We start from the raw sequence: 19,291 nt of genomic DNA on the forward strand, positions 1-19,291 counted from the left end.
AAGAGCTTATTTCAGACACTGTTAGGTGGATTATAAAGATATACAATGTCATTGAATCCGTATAATAAGTGTTACAGGTTTAATTGTGTCCCCTCTACAAAGACATGTTGAAGTCCTAACCGCCAGCATCTCCGAATGTGACCTTATCCAGAAACAAAGTCACTGAAGATGTAATTAGTCAAGACAAAGTCCTACCAGAGCGGGTGGGCACCTCGTCCCACAGGACTGGTATTTTATAAGAAGGTGGTGATGGGAAGACAGAGGCACACAGGGAGAAGGCACAGGACAGCCAAGGTAAAGACAGGAGTGATGTGTCTGCAGCCAAGGGTTGCCGGCAGCCACCAGAAGCCGGAAGAGGCCAGGAAGGAGTGCGGTCCTGCCGACTTACACTCTGACCTTGGTTTCAGGCTCTGGCCTCCAGGCCGAGAGAGAAGACTTTCCCATGTCCCTGGTTTGGGCACTCTGGTCCAGGCAGCTGCAGAAAACCAACGCAGCGACCTGCCCCAGGAAGCTGGTGCCGAGTTACAGACAGACTGAGAGTCACCCGTCGAGTTTGACCCGCGATCTTTCCATCACAAGCACTTTCAGTGACAGAAACTGCCACGTGGCTGAGCCCCGTCCCTGATGGGGAGAGAAGGCTGGACGTGAGGCCATCTCGGCTGCTGCGAGTTCCTTGTGACTTAACGTCAGAATCATTGGTGATCTTCAAGAGTGCAGTGTCGGTAGCCAGGAGGGAAAGGAAGCCGGGTTTGTGGGTCAAGAGTCGAGTGGGAGGCCGGGAGTCAGAGATGCTGGCCTTCTCTCGGGCATTTGGGTCAGAAGGGAAGGCAAACGAGGGCTCCCTGCACAGCCCAGGCTCCTCCGCTCCTCCCATCCCCTCCCAAGGCTGCGCTGGGACCACGTGACGGGGTTTCCACCAAAAGGAGTGAGAGGACATCACTTCCTGCCTATGACAGTAAAGGGCAGATGTGAGTTCCTTCTTCTGTGTTTACACGGCTGGAGGCAAAGAAGGCGGAGGTGCTGAGGGGGCAGGAGGCAGGCGGCCAGGCCTGGTGCCTTGTCAGGGGAGCCACCAGGCCAGCTGTCTTCCTGGTGTGGGACTGTGACGCCAGCGAGATGGAAATCCTTTTTAGGTCAAACTACCGAGAATTCAGGGCTCAGTTCTCACTGCGGCACAGGTGAGCCTCTCCTGATGAAGGCGGGTGGACGGGCAGCAAGTGGATGGACGGAAGTCAGTGGAAGCTGAGGACTGGCTTGTTTGCTTCAGGACAGGGGAGACTTGAGCGCGCTCAGAGGCGGACAGGAGATGCCGGGACAGGTCATGACGGGGCAGTGTGTGTCCATCTCTGTGTTGCTTTTGTTCTCCACTACATTGCTGGGTTTTAGTCTGGGCGATACCTCTCGTGTGTCCTCATGGCCCCAAGGAGACCGTCTGTCCCCTAGAGCTGCCTGCCCGTGTCAGCCTCCAGCCCCTCTGGCGTGTCCAGGGACGTGTACCTGTGTCAGTCTCCTGTTCGTGCAGTAAAGCAAGTTCCCTAAGGCAGCACCTCCTCGCAGCTCCCGCAGCATCCGCCCAGGGCTCCGAGTCGGGTGCAGGTTTGCTCCGCCAGCCCAGAGCGGGCGTTGGCCTCCAGGCCACCCTGCAAGGCAGCTGTTTATCCCCAAGGCAGGCGCGCCACCTGCTCCGGGCCCCTAGTTCAGCAGCGCAGTCATCGCCCGTGAGCTGCAGTGGGGGCTCAGCAAAGCCTGACTCACCCTCTTGGCGAGGACGCCCGGGAGTTTGCTCCTATGAAGAATTAACCTGCACTCTCTGGTGGCTCCCTCGCGGGGCCCTGAGAGCCACCAGTACCATCTTTCTGTGTCTGCTTTGCCCCTGCGTATACGCACGTCCTTTACAGTGCGGCGCCCCTCTGTGTGCGAGCTGTCAGAGGGCGGAGCCCTCGTCTACTGGGCACATCCTAGGGGTGCCTCCTGCCGCGGAGGACATGCGGGCAGGCGGCTGTGCTGCCCTCGGCTGCCGTGTGCAGCAGCCCCCACTTTTCTTGCCTGTACCCCGTCCTTGGCCTTCATTCCCCAAGTTCATTACACACACCAGGTGAGCTGGCCAACTCCAGTGGCCACCTGGCAGCCGCCATTCCCCACCCCCGTCTTTCTTCATAACAGAACCTGGTTTTACCCAGGGCCCAGCCCCAGGGCGTGAGTTACAGATGGTCTAATACCCTTTCCCATTTGGGAATGTGTCTGGCTTCCAGGTCACCGGCCTCAGGGTGAACCTACAAAATGTAAGGAGGACTCTGTGAAAGAGCAAAGAAAAGATGCCGCCCCCCCCCAACAAAGAGATACCTGAGGACTGAGTCCCTCTCCTCCCTCTGACTGTGGTGTGAGGACATGGTGTCTGGACTCACTGGCCATCTTGTGACCAGGCCAGCACAGAGGGTGGTGGGGCAGACGGGCTGGAAGGAACCTTGACACAGTTTGCATCATGGGGCTTAGTGTTTTAGATAATAAACGTCCTGGTACTTTAGTCTCTTTTAAGTGATACGGTTCTGTAGATGCCATTAAAGTATCCTAACTAACTCATACACCTTCTTGGTGGCAGAGGTGAAGCTCGTTCGGATGGTGATGAAGACAAAGCTGGAAGAGCTAATCTAGGCTCGGTGGGGGAGAACTGGAGTGCAGACAGATTTTAATCCCCCCGCCGCTGTGCTGTGAGGGGAAACAGAGCAGGTAAACGGACAGGTGGGGGCGGGCGGTTTTGTGTAGGGACGTCTTCTCTGCTACGTGACCACAGCTGAGCCAGAGAAGGAGGAAATGCTAAGAGCCAATTAGCAAAAGCCTCATTTTGTGTCAGTAGTCCCCAGTCTTTTTCCTCCAAAACTCTCCCACAACAAAGTAAATAGCAAGCAAGCTTATCAGGCCAGCTTTGGCGAGGTCTTTAGTTAGGTCTGCTTTCTGCCTTCTGTAAATTCACTTTTTCTACGTGTTCTCTGTATCACTCCTTCCACTTGGCTTCTTTTTAAAAGAAAAGTTTACTTTGGGAAAGCTCCCACGTAGCTCTCGATGACCTGGGGCTCTGAAGGGGCAGCCACCCCCACTGTGTGCAAGGGCACCGGGAACCACAGAGCAGAAGGAAGGATGTCCATGCTCAGTCTCTCCCACGTTCGAGACTAGATGGGCTAAATGTGTGTCCCCCTTCTATTCTGAATGCTTGCTTGAATCTGATTTCCCACAGGAAATTGTAGGGGTGAGAGAGCCGCCCTGGGTCCCAGGGGCCCTGGGAACAGCCCCGACAGATTCTGCGGAACTCCAGGGTCCTTTCTGGCTTTGCCACTGAGTGACCACTAGAGGGCGATATAACATCACAGGGACAGAGGCAGGACCCAGTCTCCACGTGCTTTTCCAAGGTTGGGATGTTCACCTTCAGATGCACCTCCTAAACAGAAGAAAGCTGGCGTTACAGAGCAGACAAGCGGGCCCCACCCTTGACCAGCCTGACCAGTCATTTTAAAGGGGAGCCGTCTCACATTGCATACCCGTTCAGTCTATATTTAATGAGAACCTGCTGTGATACTGGGCACTGGGGACACAGCCACGAACAAGAGAGCCCCTGGCCCTGTGGGGACTGCGTTCTAGGGAGGGGAGGCGAAAAATGTTGCACGGCTCCAAGAAAAACAAGGGTAAAGTGGTAAAGGATGGAGGGGTCTTTAATGTAGGACCATCAGGAAAGTGATAACGGAGGCATTCGAGCAGAGACAGGATGGAGCCAGGAAGTGGCTGGGCAGCTGTGTGGGGCAGGGCATGCCTGGCAGAGGGAAGAGCAGTGCAAATGTCCTGGGGCAGAGTGTGGCTAGAACCAAGTGGAGAGGGAGAGGAAGGTGTGGTGGGAGAGGTGGGATGGGGCTCGCAGGCCAGGGCAGGATTCCAGACTAAGTGATCCAGGGAGCCACCGGCAGGGATTGCTAAGGGAATGACTTGGCCCTTGGAGGGGACTAGTCTGGCTACTGCTCAGAGAGAATGTGGACACGGAAGTGGGGGGACCAGCCGGCAGCCCCTAAAATAGACCTAGAGATCGGTTATGATGGCCTCCCGCCTCCTCTGAGACCTCCTCTCTCCCTGCCTTCTCCATAAACCCTCGCCTGGTTATTCTTGCCTTGAGCAATCTGCCAGAGCTCTTGATATGACTTATTTTAAGTTTCTGCGCAGTCTGTGTTCCCTTGTGATACACTCCTGTTACCTTCTGTCTTTGGGAAAATCATGTGTTTGGCTCTTCCCATGCTTGTCTCTTACTTCCCATGCTCTTCTGGGGCCCAGCCCCTCCTTCCCCCTCCCCTCCAAGCAACACGAGAACCCAGATTGTCTCCCTACCTGGAAAGGGCACTGGGTCTGGGCTGAGGATGTGTCTGGATGTGCTTGTGGGTCTAGATGAAGGATGGACACCATCCTCACTTGTTAAAAAGAGGGCTGCCCACGTCACATGGGAAAGGGGCAGGGTTATTCCGAGGATCCTGGGGCTCCCTTTTCTGTCCTCTTCCTTCGTGGGCTCCTGGTTTGCCACCCTCAGACCAAAACCAGCTCTCAGGGGAGGTTCTGGCAAAGGCATTGCACCACAGAAGTTAAAGGTGACGTGCTGCGGGGGAAGTTGGCACATTTAGCGTGTAACTGAGAAGGGGTTTCTAGCATCAAAACCAACATGCTTTTTTCACAAGTGGTCGTCTTCCCAGAACCCCCGATCATGCAGTGACAGCTCTTGGGGTGAGAAGATGACATTTCACTAGCTGGTCCCCCACGAAGCAAGAAATGGCATCCTGTCCTTCATGGGCAGCGGTCCACCCCAAGTGACTGCTGTAGGTGGAAGTTGCCCCCTGGGCACTGGGACTTTATTGTTGTCCTACTAGAAAAAAAGCATTGAAAATCGCCGACCTGGACAGCCCCCTACTCTGATGACCTCGAGGGCTACTCTCAGCCATGACTGGTATCTGTAGATGGACGGAGAGGAGAGGGTGGAGCGCATGCCCTGGGACCCGGGGAGTTGGCAGCAGCCTGGTGAAGGAAACGTGCAGCACAGGGCATTCAGGTGAGGCCCCGAAGCATCGTCGCAGCAGTGGTCTGAAACCCCCTTGACTGCAGCCCACAGTCACAAACGTGTTTTATGCCGTAATCCAGCACGTGCACGTACACAACTGGAAACCGCTCCTGGTGAAGCAGTGTGCAGCCTGGCCTGTGTGTGCTCTTTTCAGTTCGACTCCCCTTCGGAGTAAAAGCGCTGTATCTGCCGCACGCAGCTGGCTGCACGAGGGAGCAGGGGTGGGGGATGTGATCGCACTTTGGCAAATACCACCCTAGATGGTCATGAGCAGCAGGATGGGTTTGGAATGCCTGTGAAGTGAGTCCCGCGGGGAGCTTCAGGGCACAAAGAGTCAGTGGGGTGGAAGGAAGCGTTGAGGTTTTGCCAGAAATGTGGACAGGCAGACGTTTGAACTGTTTCTGAGACCAGCTCATAACTGTGACCAAGGTTACATGTGTCCAACACCCAAAATAAATTTAATTTTCTGTTTGTAGTTAAAATACTAGTGTGCCATCGCAGATGACTGTGATTCTGGGGCGGGGTCTTTAGATCCAGCCCCTGGTCTGTGGATCTGTGTCTGAGGCTGTCGGGAGAGCCGTCTGAGATGCTAGTGAGCTTCCCAGAGAAGCTGATTTAACTTGTGGAATTTCTGTCTTTCACACTGTCTCTGTGTGGGATCCCAGACAGCCCTTCTTTTCTCTCCCAGAAACTCCAGTTTATTTTTCAAATAAAAGTCTGTTTTCCCATCAAATGCCAAAGGTTTTGTACTCTGTGTGGAGGAATGAACTTGGGCCTTTAAGACTTTAACTTGGAGTCTCCAAGTCTCCGATTCACATGCCAAGGACCTCCCAGTGCTGAGAACCTCCCTGCCTCCGCTCACCCGCAGACACAGACGCAAAACCAGCTGACCCCAGGCTGCTTGACAGCCCGTGAGCATCGACCGGGCCTGTTTGCCTGAATCCAGATCCGGGTCAGACTCAGTGACTTAGTCCCCGGGACATGGGTCTGGAGCTGGAGGCTGGTTACGCTGCAGAACCTCCACGCCAACCCCGTCCCAGTCTTTTCTCAAGGACTTAAGCCATTACCTTACCTGTCAGTCCGCCTCCTCCCAGCAGGACAGAACCACGCTGAGTCTTTAAAACAGATGCCTTTCCCTCTTTCTTCTGGTGGATTCAGTTGTTGTTTTTTTTTAATGGAAGTCTAGTCAGTTTACAATGTTGTGTCAGTTTCTGGTGCACAGCATCATGTTTCAGTCATCCATAGACATACATACATTTGTTTTCGTGTTCTTTTTCATTAAATGTAGTATAAAATAATATAAATGTGTAGATATATAGATATATATATTTATAATAAATGTAAACAGATTAAATTAAAAAAAAAGAAGAGATCTCATCCAACATCTTGGTTTCCACAGTTTAGGTAACCAGACGCTGGAATTCTTGCAAACTGATCAGGTTGGGATGGGAGCCGTGTGGTATTTGGCTTAGTTTTGAGAGTTTTTCAGGACTGATTAATGTAGGTACATAAAATATCCATCATTGATTGTTAATGTCAAATAAATTAGTTAAATAAATAAATTAATTAAATAAGTAAGTAAATAAATAAATAAGATGGAACATAAAGATTACATAGTTATAAAGGTGAGGGAGGAGCTGAGAAGCCAGGTAAGAGTAGGGGGCCAACCTGGGTTAGCGACGACCCCTCTGCGTCCCTGGGGAAGGGGCAGGGAGGAGAGCAATGCAGTGTGGGACGGGGACACATGGGGGTGACCTAGTGGGAGCTGTCCTTCTGGCAGGACCAGGGCCAGAGGGGCTGCCCAAGGCGTCCCCCTCCCCGCAGCCAGAGGCCGGCCAGGAAGGGAGCCTGGGCATCACGGGGCAGGGCCGGCCCCCTGTGTGCCAGCAGAGCAGGGGAGTGGTGGGGAGTGGGAATGGGGGCCGATGGTCAGGTGCCAGCACCTGGGTGAACCCCGCTGGGTGACACACGCGCCAGTGCCTGGGATGTGACAGCAGATCCGTCCAGGCACCGCCCCCAGCACCGCGGTGACAGGAAACCTCTTTCAGTGCAGCAGAAGCAGACATTCTTAGTGATTTGGTGCCACCTCCATCCAAAGGAATCGCTCTAGAAGGGCATCCCCAACACCCAGGCTAGCCCACTGCGTCCTTCCCTGTGTCTGATGCCCACTGAGCACCAACTTCAGGCTTTCGTTCCGAGAAGCTGCACATAGGTGGCCAGCAGGGAATTTCACCCTAGGACATGCATGGGACCCCCTAACTCTCCCCTGCAAGTCCCATGCGAGGACGGGCAGCCTCTTGCTTCCCCCCCAGCAGAAGTCACTCAGTTTTTTCACTCCCCAACTTTCCACCCTTCCTCTGGCCTCCTGGACCTGACTTTGTTTCCTTCGAACATTTCCTTCTCCGATAAATCAGCCTGTCTTTGGGACTCGGTCTGTGGGGCTCTCCTCCTGCCCCCGAGGAACGGTGTCATGCAGAGATGGAGCAGTACTTGCGGGATCCCCATGCGGAGTTCTTCCTGCCAACGCTGTGTGGGGTGGGGTGGGGGGAGCTGGGCTGCTGCTCCTGACATCGGCAGAGACCTGGAGGCCGGCCTCTCTGGTCCTCAGGGGCCCCACTTCTTCCTGGGGGCCTGGCAGCCGCCTGGAGCAGCCTCTTGGCAGAGACAGGTGATATAGGTACATTTATCACTGGTGCCAGAGAGTGTGTGCTCAACCATTAAGCGGAATGCTGTAAACATGGGGGTGAGAACTGGGGACCGGGGAGGGTCTTGGGCTCTTGGACCCCGTGAGTACCACCTTGCTGTCTGGGAGATGATGCAGGGAGGGGGTCTTTTAAAGCAGGGTTGGCAGACTTTCTGTAAAAGGCCAGATGGCAAGTGTTTTAGGTGTTAGGGGCCACCTGGTCTCTGTTGCCACGACTCGGCCACAGATAAAATGTTAACTGTGTCCCAATAAATCTTTATTTATAAAAGCAGGTGGCCGACAGGATTGGCCCCGTTTTAACAAATCTGGTCATTTCATTCCCTCTTCCGTCCCCACTTCTGTCCCCAATGCCTCCCAAAACACTCAAGTTAAAATCTGAAGTCTTGCCACGTCCTCTGCATACTGGCCCTCGGTGGCTCTGTAACATGCCTGCCTGGCCTCCTGCACTCCTGGTCCTTGAAGATGCCGAGCTCACTCCACCCCAGGCCCTCTGCTCCGAAGACCTAGTGATGGACGCTGTGCGGCCTCCCAGATTCCCCTCCAGGAATGAGGGACTCAGTTCCCAAGCTCCTGGCCATGCCGCCAGCAGAGCTGCCACCCACACAGGGTGGTGCCCCTTCCTGAGCCGGCCTGCGCCCAGCAGCTGGTCAGTGTGTGGATGTAAAGGACCCACCCCTCACCCCACTCTGAGGGTTGTTCCAGTCCCGGAGCTTTCCGTCGGGGCCTCGCTGGGTCTGCATGGCCCCTCAGCTTAGTCCAGGGCCCAGTCCTTCTCCTTCCCTTGTTGTGGAAGTTGATCCCAAGAGCATCCCTAAAACCCATGCTGCCAGGTCCCATCCCGGGTGGGCCTCTGGGGAGCCTGCAACAGCTCCTCTCGCAGGTGGCTCAGGCGTGGCCCCTGCGCTCAGTCCTTGCTCGGATGTCCCAGGGTCAGTGGCCCTTTGAGCGAAGGCAGGAAGGGCTGGGTGAACAGATGAAGGTGTGCACGAGCTTGGAGGACAGGTTACGTGCCCTGAGAGAGGTTGCACGGGAGGTGGGAGAGGAGGCAGGCCCAGCTCTCCCTGGGGCCATTTGTACCAATAGCCCTGGGTCTGTCCCCAAATGTGACAGAATCCAGAGTCGCGTGAGTTCTACCCTGAGCCTGGCTGAGCGAGGTTCTCCCTGCTTGCCCATGCTCCACAGCACGGTCCTGAGGCTGAGGGTGCCGCGCCCATCCTCAGACCTCCTGGGAGCTGCCTGGTCCCGCTGGAGCTGAGGCCCTGGGCCCTGCACTTCCTGGCCCAGGCCAGCGCCCTCTGGATCTGGGCAGCTGGTGAGGTCTGAATCCCGGGGCTGAAAAACTTCAGTGACTCATCTTGCCTGTCCGCAAAGAAAGGAAAAGTATGTGTGGCATCCAAGTTTCCTGAAAAGTTCAGCCAACACATTGCAGAGCTATGTGGCCTGGTACCCAGTGTGGGTCCCCTGGGAGGGCGCCCTCTGCTGGCCATCGTGCAGATGTCCCCAAAGGAGCCCGTGTGGTCGCCAGCCTGGGCCGGGCTGCAGGGGTTGACAGTTATTATTATTTGGGAGAAGCCAAGGAAAACTCTCCCTTCCCTCAGCGAACTGGAGAGCTCGCTAGTCCTCTGAGGGCTGCGTGGGTGATGAGTCTATCACAGGACACAGTAAAAGGAGATGCTAGCGAACACTGCATCCTTGCTCTGACCGTGTTACTTCTTAATTCCTCCTTAAAAATAACATTTTATTTTGACAACTTCAAACTGACATAAAAGTTGCAAAAATAGTGCAAAGAATTCTCATATACCTTTCATCCAGATTCCCCAATGTTAACTTTTTGTTACCATATTTACTTATATCCCCCACCCCTTTCTCAATACATATATATATTTGTATGTGTTTATATGAAATCTAAACCATCAAGAATAAGTTGCAGTCGGCTGGGGGTAGGCTGTAGCTCAGTGGCAGAGCGCATGCTTAGCATGCACAAGGTCCTGGGTGTAATCCCCAGTACCTCGATTAAATAAATTAATTAATAAACCTAATTACCTCCCCCCTAAACAAATTAAATTTTTTAAACAAATTTTTTAAATTAGATAAATTTTTTAAAAAACCAAACATTGAAAAAAAGAGTAAGTTTCAATCATAATGTCCCCTTACTCCTAAATATTTCAGTGCACCTTTTGTAAAAACAGGGACATTCTCCTAACTACAGTTTGCTCATCCAAAGTGGGAAATTAACATTAATACAACCATGTTAGCCAAGCTGCAGGCTCTATTCTCTGCTCACAAATTTGTCTCGATAACATTTTTGGAAGAGGAAGCCCCCATCACGCACTGCATTTGGTTGTCTTTCTTCCTCCTCGGTCCCATTGAACTGGAGCTGCCCTCAACCTTGTCTTCATGACCTCAGCATTTTTCAAGATTGTACAGGCCGGTTACTGTGTGGACTGTCCTTTGCTCTGGTTTGCCTGATGTTTCCTCAGATTAGATTAGATCCAGGTCTGACGTCCTGTCCTGGCATCACAGCAGGGAACACTTGAGGTCACACGGGCCCATTCCTGGTGATACTAACTGATGGCTTGGTTAAGGGAGGTGTCTGCCATGGTTACATTCTCCACTCTCATCCAGTTATTACTTTTCCCTTTGTAAGCAGTAAATATGTCATGGGGAGCTACTTTATAATTTTGTAAATACCTTCTTTCTCATCAAACATTCACGTGCTAGTTCTAGCCTCAGCTGGTTAATCTTGCCTGAATTATTACTACAGTGGTTGCCAAGGTGATTTTCTGATATCACTAATTCTACATTGATCAGTTGGAATTCTGCTAAGGAAGAAATTTTCCTTTTCTCCTTACGTATGTATGTAGGTATAGCCTCATGGACTCATATTTTATTCAACAGGTTTTGGTTTGTCATGACCATATTTTGATGCTCAGATGGTCCTGTTGGCCACAGGAGCCCCTTCAGGCTGGTCCCTGTGTCCCATGACCACCCTCAGATTGTTGTAAGCACTTACTACTTTCTGGTGCAACAAAATGGTCCAGCCTCATCTGCTTTCCCTGCCCCAGTCCTGGAATCAGACTTTCTCCAAAGAGCCCTTGTTACTTTTAGTGATGGATAGTATTTAGAAATAAGATCCAAAGCATGCTTATTGCAACTGAGATGTCACTGTTTCTAAGCCTTCTCAGCAGACATAAATGAAATATGCTTACATAGAGGAAAGTAGTTGGATCAAATAAAGAAGGTACATCCACTCAGTGGAGTATTATATAGCTGGAAAAATACATAAACGTGGTATATTTGAGCTGATATGGCAAAGACATGAATAGACAATTCTCAAAAGATGTAAAAATAGCCCTTAGTGCAGTGGACATTTAGAAAGAAATCAGTGGAAGCCTTTCCCTAAACCCAGATTGTAGAATTCACCTATATTTTCCTCTAGTATCTGCTATGGTTTAATTTCAGTCTTGTGGTTTTGTGGTAAAATACATATAACATACAATTTCCCAGCTTAACCACTTTAAAGTGTATGGTTCAGTGGCATTAAGTGCATTTGCATTGTTGTGAATCCACCACCATCTAATTCTAGAACTTTCTTCATCACCCCAGACAGAAACCTCAGTCACAGAAGCCGTTACTCCCCATCCCCCTCTGCCGAGCTCTGGGCCAACACTCATCCTCGTCTGCTTTCTGTCTCTGTGGATTTGCCCATTCTGAGTATTTCATATAAATGGACTCATACACAGTGTGACCTCTTGTGCTTGGCTTCTTTCACTCAGGGTATCATTTTGAAGGTTTATCCACGTGTTAGCGTGTATCAGAGCTTCATTCCTTTTTATGGCTGAATAATATTCCACTGTGTAGATCAGCCACGTTTTGTTTATCCATCCGTCTATTGATAGACATCTGGGTCATTTCCCTCTTTTGGCTATTGTAAATAGTACTGCTGTGAACATTCCTGTGCACATGTTTTTGTTTAAACACCTGTTTCCAGTTCTTTGGGGTAGATACCTAGGAGTGGAATTTCTGGGTCATTTGGTAACCTTCTCTTTAACTTGATGAGGAATAGCCAATCTGTTTTCCCCAGTGGCTGCACCATTTTACATTCCTACCAGCAATGTACAAGAGTTTTAATTTCTCCACATCTTCTACAACAGTTATCATTTTCCATTTGTTGTTATTATTATGATGATCATTGCCTCCTAGTGGATGCAAAGTGGTTATCTTATTGTGGTTTTCATTTGTTTCCCTAATGAATTGAGTATCTGTTCATGTACATATTGGCCATCTGTGTATCTTCTCTGGAACAATGTCTATTCACTTTTAACTGGGCTGTCTTTTGTTGTTGTTGAGTTGTAGGAATTCTTTCTATATTCTGGACCAGGCCCTTAGGAGATACATGACTGGCAGATATTTTCTCCCTTTCTGGGGGCTGTATTTTCACTCTCAGCAGTGTCCTTTGATGCACAAAATTTTTTTATTTTGATGACCAAAAGTACTTAATGCATTGCTCCTTAGTACCTGGCCCATGGAGAAACACAGACTTGTTAAAATGAAGGATGGGGATTGGGGCACAGGAAGGTGGAGGCCAGGGACCCGCAGATCACAACTTCTGAGGAATGAGCCCCGTCCTGGGAGGATGAGACCCCAGGACAGGCCTGTGGAGGAGGGGACTGCTTCATTGTCACTCACCACATCGTGAAAGGCTAGCACAGAGTCTAACTGTCCCTTTACAGCCTCTGGTGAGAAGGGAGAAAAGACAGAAAATTCTCTGGAACCGCTGTTTCTGAGTTTCATCTCCTGGCCACCAGGAAGTTCTCCTGCTCGGCTGCAGTCAGTCTAGTTTCTTCCGAGCACACCCTGAAAGGCCTCACAGGCCTGTGTGAGAACTTCCCACCTTCTCCCTCAGCCTCAGCCTCAGCCTCTCCTAGGACCCTCAACCAGCCCAAGTCACCCGAAGCCCAGGAGGCTGGGTTCTCACAGCTTGGTGAGTTAGCAGTCTCTGAGTCGTCCCCGAGGGAGGGCTGGGATAAAGGTTCCCACTTCACCTTCTGGGACAGGAACGGCAGGCGAGAGCCGGATGCCTGGAAGAGGCTGCTGGTTCCAATACTGTTTCTCAACTTTTTCTTTTTCTTTTTTTTAAATGTTTACTAAAACAACTTACTGAGAATGTACCTTGCTGTTTTTTTCTGCTCTAGACACCGGTCACCATTTACTAGATTTTTTTGTTGTTTGTGTTTTTTTTTTCTCCTTTTTATGTTTTGGTTTCCTGTGAAGTAGTTCAATCACATGGTTTAAATTTTAAAAATCAAGCAATACATGATGATAAATATTGAAAGGCCCTGCATTACTCCCCCCAAACCAGAAAGGGACCTCTTTAAACTATGTGCATCTTCAACTACTTTACAGCTTATCCATGATAAACCTGGCATGTGATCTTATCCAACGTCGTCCTCAATTTCCCTCTGCTCTTTTTTTAAATTAATCAACCTTTTCTTTTTGTCACCCCCTAAAGAGTCTTTTTAGGCAGTTTTTTCTAGCCACCCCCTTGCATTTTTAATGAAACAGATATCCCATATATTATTTATGTGCTGTGTGTATCTGCTTTATATATAAAAAGAATATGGTCCCCCCTCCCCAAGAGCCAATCTTCACTTAGGGGAGCTGTCACCCCCATGGAGAATGACGCCTGACACAGAATGTGAAGGGAGTGAGGTCAGTGAGTATTGTCACATCTGATTAATTGGGAAATAAGGCCAATCTGAATTAGCAAACGATCTGAATTATAGAATATCTTTTTTATATTATATCAGCCTTGGGAGATGAACCAGCCACATAAGTTAACTTTCTAGATATCTGAAACTGAAGCCAGTAAGCCTCAATACACGCACTTTTCCAGCATCAGAAGCATTAAATACTTGGCAATTTTCTTATTCGAAAGATACTAAATATAATGTTGCTCATCATAGATGATTCAGAGTCCTTCCCACATTGCCCCGGGAGGTATGGGAACACATCCAGCCGCTACTGAGATGGGATGACTGTACGTAGACTTAAGGGATGCTTGACCACCCTGCTCCTGCGTCTTCCCTGCTTCCTGCCCCCTCCCCTACCGGCTGCACTCTCCAGCAGTGTCTTGCCTTGAATAGCACCCAGGCTCTCCCCCTCAGAACTTGCTGCTAAGAACCAGCATTCTTGTGTGTGTGTGGTTGAAAAGAGTAAATTATTAGGAGGAAAGTCCCTTGGCTCCCCATTCGAGGAGTGCACCACTTGGGTGTTGGGTGTTTTGGCCAAGGAGCAGGGTTCTGTCTGAGTCCCTGTGATTTCTCAGTTGGCATCTGCAGCAGGAATTGCAAATACATGGTGCTCCTGGTTCAAGTCCAAGTGTCCCTGCACCCCCCGATGCAGAGCCCAGGCAGCCAGCGCTGCGCCAGCCCCCCGCAGGGGAGGAGACCCGGGCCCTCTGGGTGACGCCCATTCAGGCACATGGAGTCTGACCTGGGGAGCTTTTTCCGGGCTGCTTTGGCTCAAAATGGCTCAAAATCAGCTGCCTATCAGTGAACCTACCTATCCTCGAGATGCTACATCTGATTCAAGTCTTTTAAACCTTCCTGTCTCATCTTGTTGGATAATTCATTTCACTATTCAGAAGAAACAGATCGCAGGCAACTTCCAGCTCAGGCCTCAGATTCTAAACTAGTGGTTTCCAAAGGAAGGAAGTGCCAGAGCATTTGGGTTCCTCCTGGGAGCCCCAGATTCCAGAAACCGGAGACAGTGCTTGGGTGCCCGGGAGCTGAGGGCCCGGGTGGACCACAGCTGGACTTTCTGCCGAGCCTGTGAGTTAACAGGGTCTTCACCTTTGCCAAGGGCTTTGCACTTTCCTCTGTCACTCTGACCTCTCTAGGACATAACTGAGAGAAGTGAACGGAACAGCCGGCGCTTGGCCAAGCCCCTCTGGGACCCGGTGTCTGGAAGCAGTTGCTCCGTGGCCCTCGGATCCAGGGCTCTCTCTGGGACCGCCCTGGAAGCTGGAGTCAGGAGCACATCTTGTCAGCTCTTGCCTTTGGTGCCTTCAGGGTCCTTGGCCTGGGTGGAAACCCCAGGGACGCCAGTGCTCACGAGAAGGGATTAAAAAGACTCCCACTGGGTCCTTCCTTGGGGTGTATAATGCCCCTGTAGGATGTTAAGGGTATCTGGGGATTCTGTAATTTTGGGGTGCTGCACTTTGGCATGCTAAAAATAATTATTGCCATCGATTTTTGCTTTTTCTGTACTATTCTGTATCTTTAAAATTAAGATACCCCTGTTGTCCCTGGGTTTGGATGTAACTGGTATGAGTTGAACTGTTGTGGTTTGTCTTTGCCCCCCCAAAATCAACCTCTTGCCACTCAAAGCGTCTCTGCACTTGAGCTCCTGGAGGAGCCCGGGGGCCTGTGTGACCTCACGTGAGTGTGTCGGGCTGACGTGGAGGGGCGGGCACGAGTGCCTGCGTCAGGGCAAGGGAGGGGCGGGGGGGTCACCCTCAGAGCCACAGCCTCATAAAAAGCTCTGGGGAAGAGGAGCGGAAGGCCCCGATGAGGTGACACACAATCACGCTCAGAGTCAAGTGCCACGGTGACCTTTAGAACTTTCCATGAAATATGACACAGTATTTTGCAACCAGCAGGAGAGCGCCAGCAAATCTGTGCTGGCGGGTGTGCGGCTCCGAGGGGCCCCCCCGCGGCCTCTTACATAACTGGGTTTTGTTTGGCTCGAAGCCTTTCAGGGGTCTGGTGCTTTTCAGGTACCGTCACGTGACCTGCAGCGGTTACCGAGTGCCTTTTCAGTTGATGTGTCTTCATGCATGTTTTCAACATCCCAGCCGAGGAGAGGCGCCCAGGGTCCTGAGTGCCCCTGGATGGGGGGCCGGCAGACCCAGAGTGTGAGCCCAGCCCTGCCCCTGCCCGCCATGGGGGATCTTGGGCGAATTAGTTCACCGCTCTGAACCTCCGTTTCTTTTATTTCTTAAACTGAACAATGAGGGCTGACCTCCCAGCCTCCCAGCATGGCTGAGAAGCACAGGTCACTCGGATGCCCCCTCCTGACGCCAGGGCGCTGTTGCGGGGTGTGCCTGGCCCGGGGCTGGGAGTCAGGAAGGTCTGCACTGAGTCTCATCCGGGCCTCCAGCAACCATTTCCATGAGATTCTTTGCAGCTGCACATAACCCAGCACTCCAAGAGGCTCTGATGGTAAGGGAGGTTTTTTCATTGTTATTTTTGTTATTATATTAAAACTGGGAGTCCCAAGGAAGGGTGGCCTTGAAGGACTTGTTCCTCAGGGCGCTCTGTGGACCACCCGGCCTGGGCCTCTAACAGGAGGGCAGAGGGACGGTCCCCCAGGCTGCTGGGCCCTCGCAGTCAGGGCCTCCTGCTGCACATGCTGGGGACGGGGAGGGTGCGATGACTGACGGAGGCTGGGCACACACCGTGGTGTCCATGAAGACCAACGACAAGTCCCAGCAGGTTGGAAAAGGGACAAAGATGCAGCCTGCCTTAGCACCTCTCCCTGTGCTGTGGGAACAGGGCCTCCAGGCTCACCAGCCAAGAACGTACAGTGGTTGACCTGGTTTACCCACATCTGGGGTCCCCAGGGTCTCCCGCGAGGCCTGGCACATGAGAACTGTGAGCTCGTGGGGAAACGCAGCGGCCATGCGGAGGAGAGGGGGCGAGCGCCCGATTCTCGCACATCTGAAGCGGAGGTGAGCGAGCGCCCGCCCTGCTTACCTGTCTGCAGCCCCCTCTACGCCCCTCCTGCTCTGCCTTTCCTGACCCCAGCAGTGCCATCCGTTAGACAGTCACCTCCGCATCTGGCTCTTGGCCGGGTTGCTGTGCCCAGATGTGCAGGGGCCAACACACCTGGAAAATCTGGCAGCTGGGGTACCTGGGCCCCTTCCCCATCGTCACGCTGTGGGCCTGCTCCTGGCAGATCTGCCTTGGGGTCAGTGCAGAACTCTGGCTGATGGAGGTCAGAGCCTGCAGAGGGCAGGGAGCCATTAGCACAGCCTCCCCTGACTCTGGGACGGTCAGCTAATGCCCCCGGGGACAGGATGCACTGCCCCCAAGGTGACCAGAGAGCACAGAGCACAGCCTGCCCCTGCCCCGGCACACCTGCCTGCTGGAGAGCCATCTCTCAGAACTGGCTCCGAAAGCACAGGGTGTACTTCTCCCACCAGGTCAGAGCCCTGCTGTCAGGACGCCTTGCCTCTGGCTGGGGAGACAAGAAGCACACAAAGCAGAAGAATGAAGCAAGCGCACAAGATGCAGTGTGTCCAGGAGGTGTTCTTCAACGCCATTTTATTTTTCTAGTTCTCAAGGTGGGCTTGTAATTGAAAAACTAGAAGGCCAACGCAACAAAACCAACGCAGGACGCAGTCTGAATTACCTGCACTTCCGCCCCTCCCCGGATCCTGTGGACCGAGCATCAGGGTGGTGGTCTGGGAAGCCCGTTGCCTCTTCCCCGGGGCAAAGTGCTAGGACATAAAGGCGCCTGCTACCCTCCCCATTACTTGGTCCTATTCCAGGCTTCCAGGTGTAGCACCAACCAAGAGTGTGATGTGTAAAGAATGGTCCAGGGATACATTTTAAAACAGTTCCATCTTGGAAGCCACTAGTTCCTCCTTTTTTTAGCCCTTCCCTTAAAAAGAAAATCCCCAAGCATGGAAAACATTCCATGAGGACGTATTGCTGCCCGCTGAGTCACAGTCGCCTGATGGAGCTTCACCTCTTGCTCATCTGGGACCATCAGCTGAAGGAAACCGCGGAGAAGGGACAGGTCAGTGCCCCTGAGAGTGGCCACCGCTGCCCAGCCCATTGGCCAGACGTGCTGAAGAAAGTGTCCTCGGTCACCCCACCTGCAGCATGAGTGTCACCTCGCCCAGTGCCTCCGCATGCATCTCAATTGTGCAATCAAAGGTGTTGTCCCAAGTTAAAGAATGTCCGGCATGTGTGACTCAAACGGGGAGACCCCAGGGGTAGCAGAGCCAATTGTAAACTTTTCAGGAACTTTGCAAGCCCATCCGTGCCACGTTAGAGCCCTGGAGTGGACCAGGGTTGGAGTATTTGCACCACGCAAAGGCGCAGACCCTACAAATCAGCCCTCCCTGTCCCTGCCTCCCGGGGAGCTGCCTGTTGGACATTTTCCAGCATGTCGCTGCGTCTACACTTCTGCAGTCCAGTGACACCACGGCAGCCTTCTTCTCTGCTCTTGGGTAAACATTTTGAGTGAGGCCAAAAGTGCATGTTGATGAAGTTGGGGTCTCTTTAGGGACTTGCACTCACTGTCAAGGTCGTTGTGTTTGTAAGTCTCGTGGCTTGTCTTAAAGCCGCACTTCCTCCCCCTGCCACCAACTACCACCCAAAGCTTCCCAGGATCCATCCAGTGGGACAGGGAACTATTTTGGGCCCAAAACAACTTTTTGCTCAGTTAGGCCAACTCTGCCATCTCCTTTCAGAATATTCTGCTACCAGCTCAGTAACAACCGTGACGCTGAATGACCTGGATAATTCTTTTCTTCTCTCTGCCTGAGTGGCTGTGTCCTTACTCCCCTCTACAAAGGCGCCAGGTGTTCCTATTGAGCAAATTCACAGAGCATGGAGCCCAGAGCTGTGAGCTCTGGCCCGCAGGGTGGAGTTGACAAGAGTGTCTTCCTAATTCTGTTCTCAGCAACCAGGACGTGGCCTTAGGGGAGGCAAGCAGATCTGCTTTGTTTTTCGTTTTCACTGGAGTATAGTTGATTTACAGTGTTGTGTTAGTTTCTGGCATACGGCACAGTGATCCAGTTCAACATACACACACACATGTGCACTTTGTCATACTCCTTTTCTTTACAGGTTGTTACAGGCTGTTGAATGTAGCTCCCTGAGCTATACAGTAGGACCTTGTTGTTTCTCTAGTTTATACATAGTAGTTTGTATCTGCTAATCCCAGACTCCTCATTTATTCCCCCGGTTTCCCCTTTGGTAACCACAGTCTGTGAGTCTGTTTGTGTTTCCAAAGCACGATGCACTCCCTCTTCGAGTCACAACCTCGGGCATGGCGGGTCTGTGTCCCAAAGTGGACCGCGAGGGGAGTCAAGACTCCCGAACATGGTTCTTCCCTCTCTTGCCTTTAAATTCCATAGCCCGAAGATCAAAAATTACAAGTGAGAATGGAGGGAGGAACTTTTCAAATCACTCCAGTCATAACGGCTCTCTAACATCCTGTCGGAGTCAACATAGGGCATTGCCCACACCCTTGTCTCACTGTCGGTAAGTTTTTCTGTGCATGGGGTGGGAAAATGTAAATTTTGGAATCGAATGTATGAGGGTTCAAGTCCAAGTCCTCCCAGCTGGTTAGCTGTGCGATTCTGGTCAAGCTACTTACCTGCCTCTCAGTCATTCAACTTTAAATAAAACGGCGTTAATACCACCTGTCCCATAGGTTTGAGAGAAGGATGAAATAAAATAATCCTTGTGAGGTGATCAGCACTG

General features: G+C 51.7%; 1 protein-coding gene and 1 long non-coding RNA gene across 5 annotated transcripts in view; both read left to right on the forward strand.

Moving 5' to 3' along the window:
- PRKAG2 (protein kinase AMP-activated non-catalytic subunit gamma 2) overlaps positions 1-19,291 on the forward strand; it is a 242,027-nt gene that overhangs the window by 84,545 nt on the left and 138,191 nt on the right. The gene's annotated exons all lie outside the window — the stretch shown is intronic.
- On the forward strand, positions 1,003-19,227 carry LOC140697280 (uncharacterized). Of its 2 annotated transcripts, none has more exons than XR_012074151.1 (3): positions 1,003-1,178; positions 2,600-2,727; positions 16,996-19,227. It is a non-coding gene; the product is annotated as an uncharacterized lncRNA (long non-coding RNA). The 2 variants fall into 2 exon arrangements; XR_012074152.1 differs by lacking the exon at positions 16,996-19,227 and adding an exon at positions 14,689-14,883.

Source organism: Vicugna pacos, chromosome 7, assembly GCF_048564905.1.
Source record: "Vicugna pacos chromosome 7, VicPac4, whole genome shotgun sequence".
Classification (NCBI taxonomy): Eukaryota; Metazoa; Chordata; class Mammalia; order Artiodactyla; family Camelidae; genus Vicugna; species Vicugna pacos.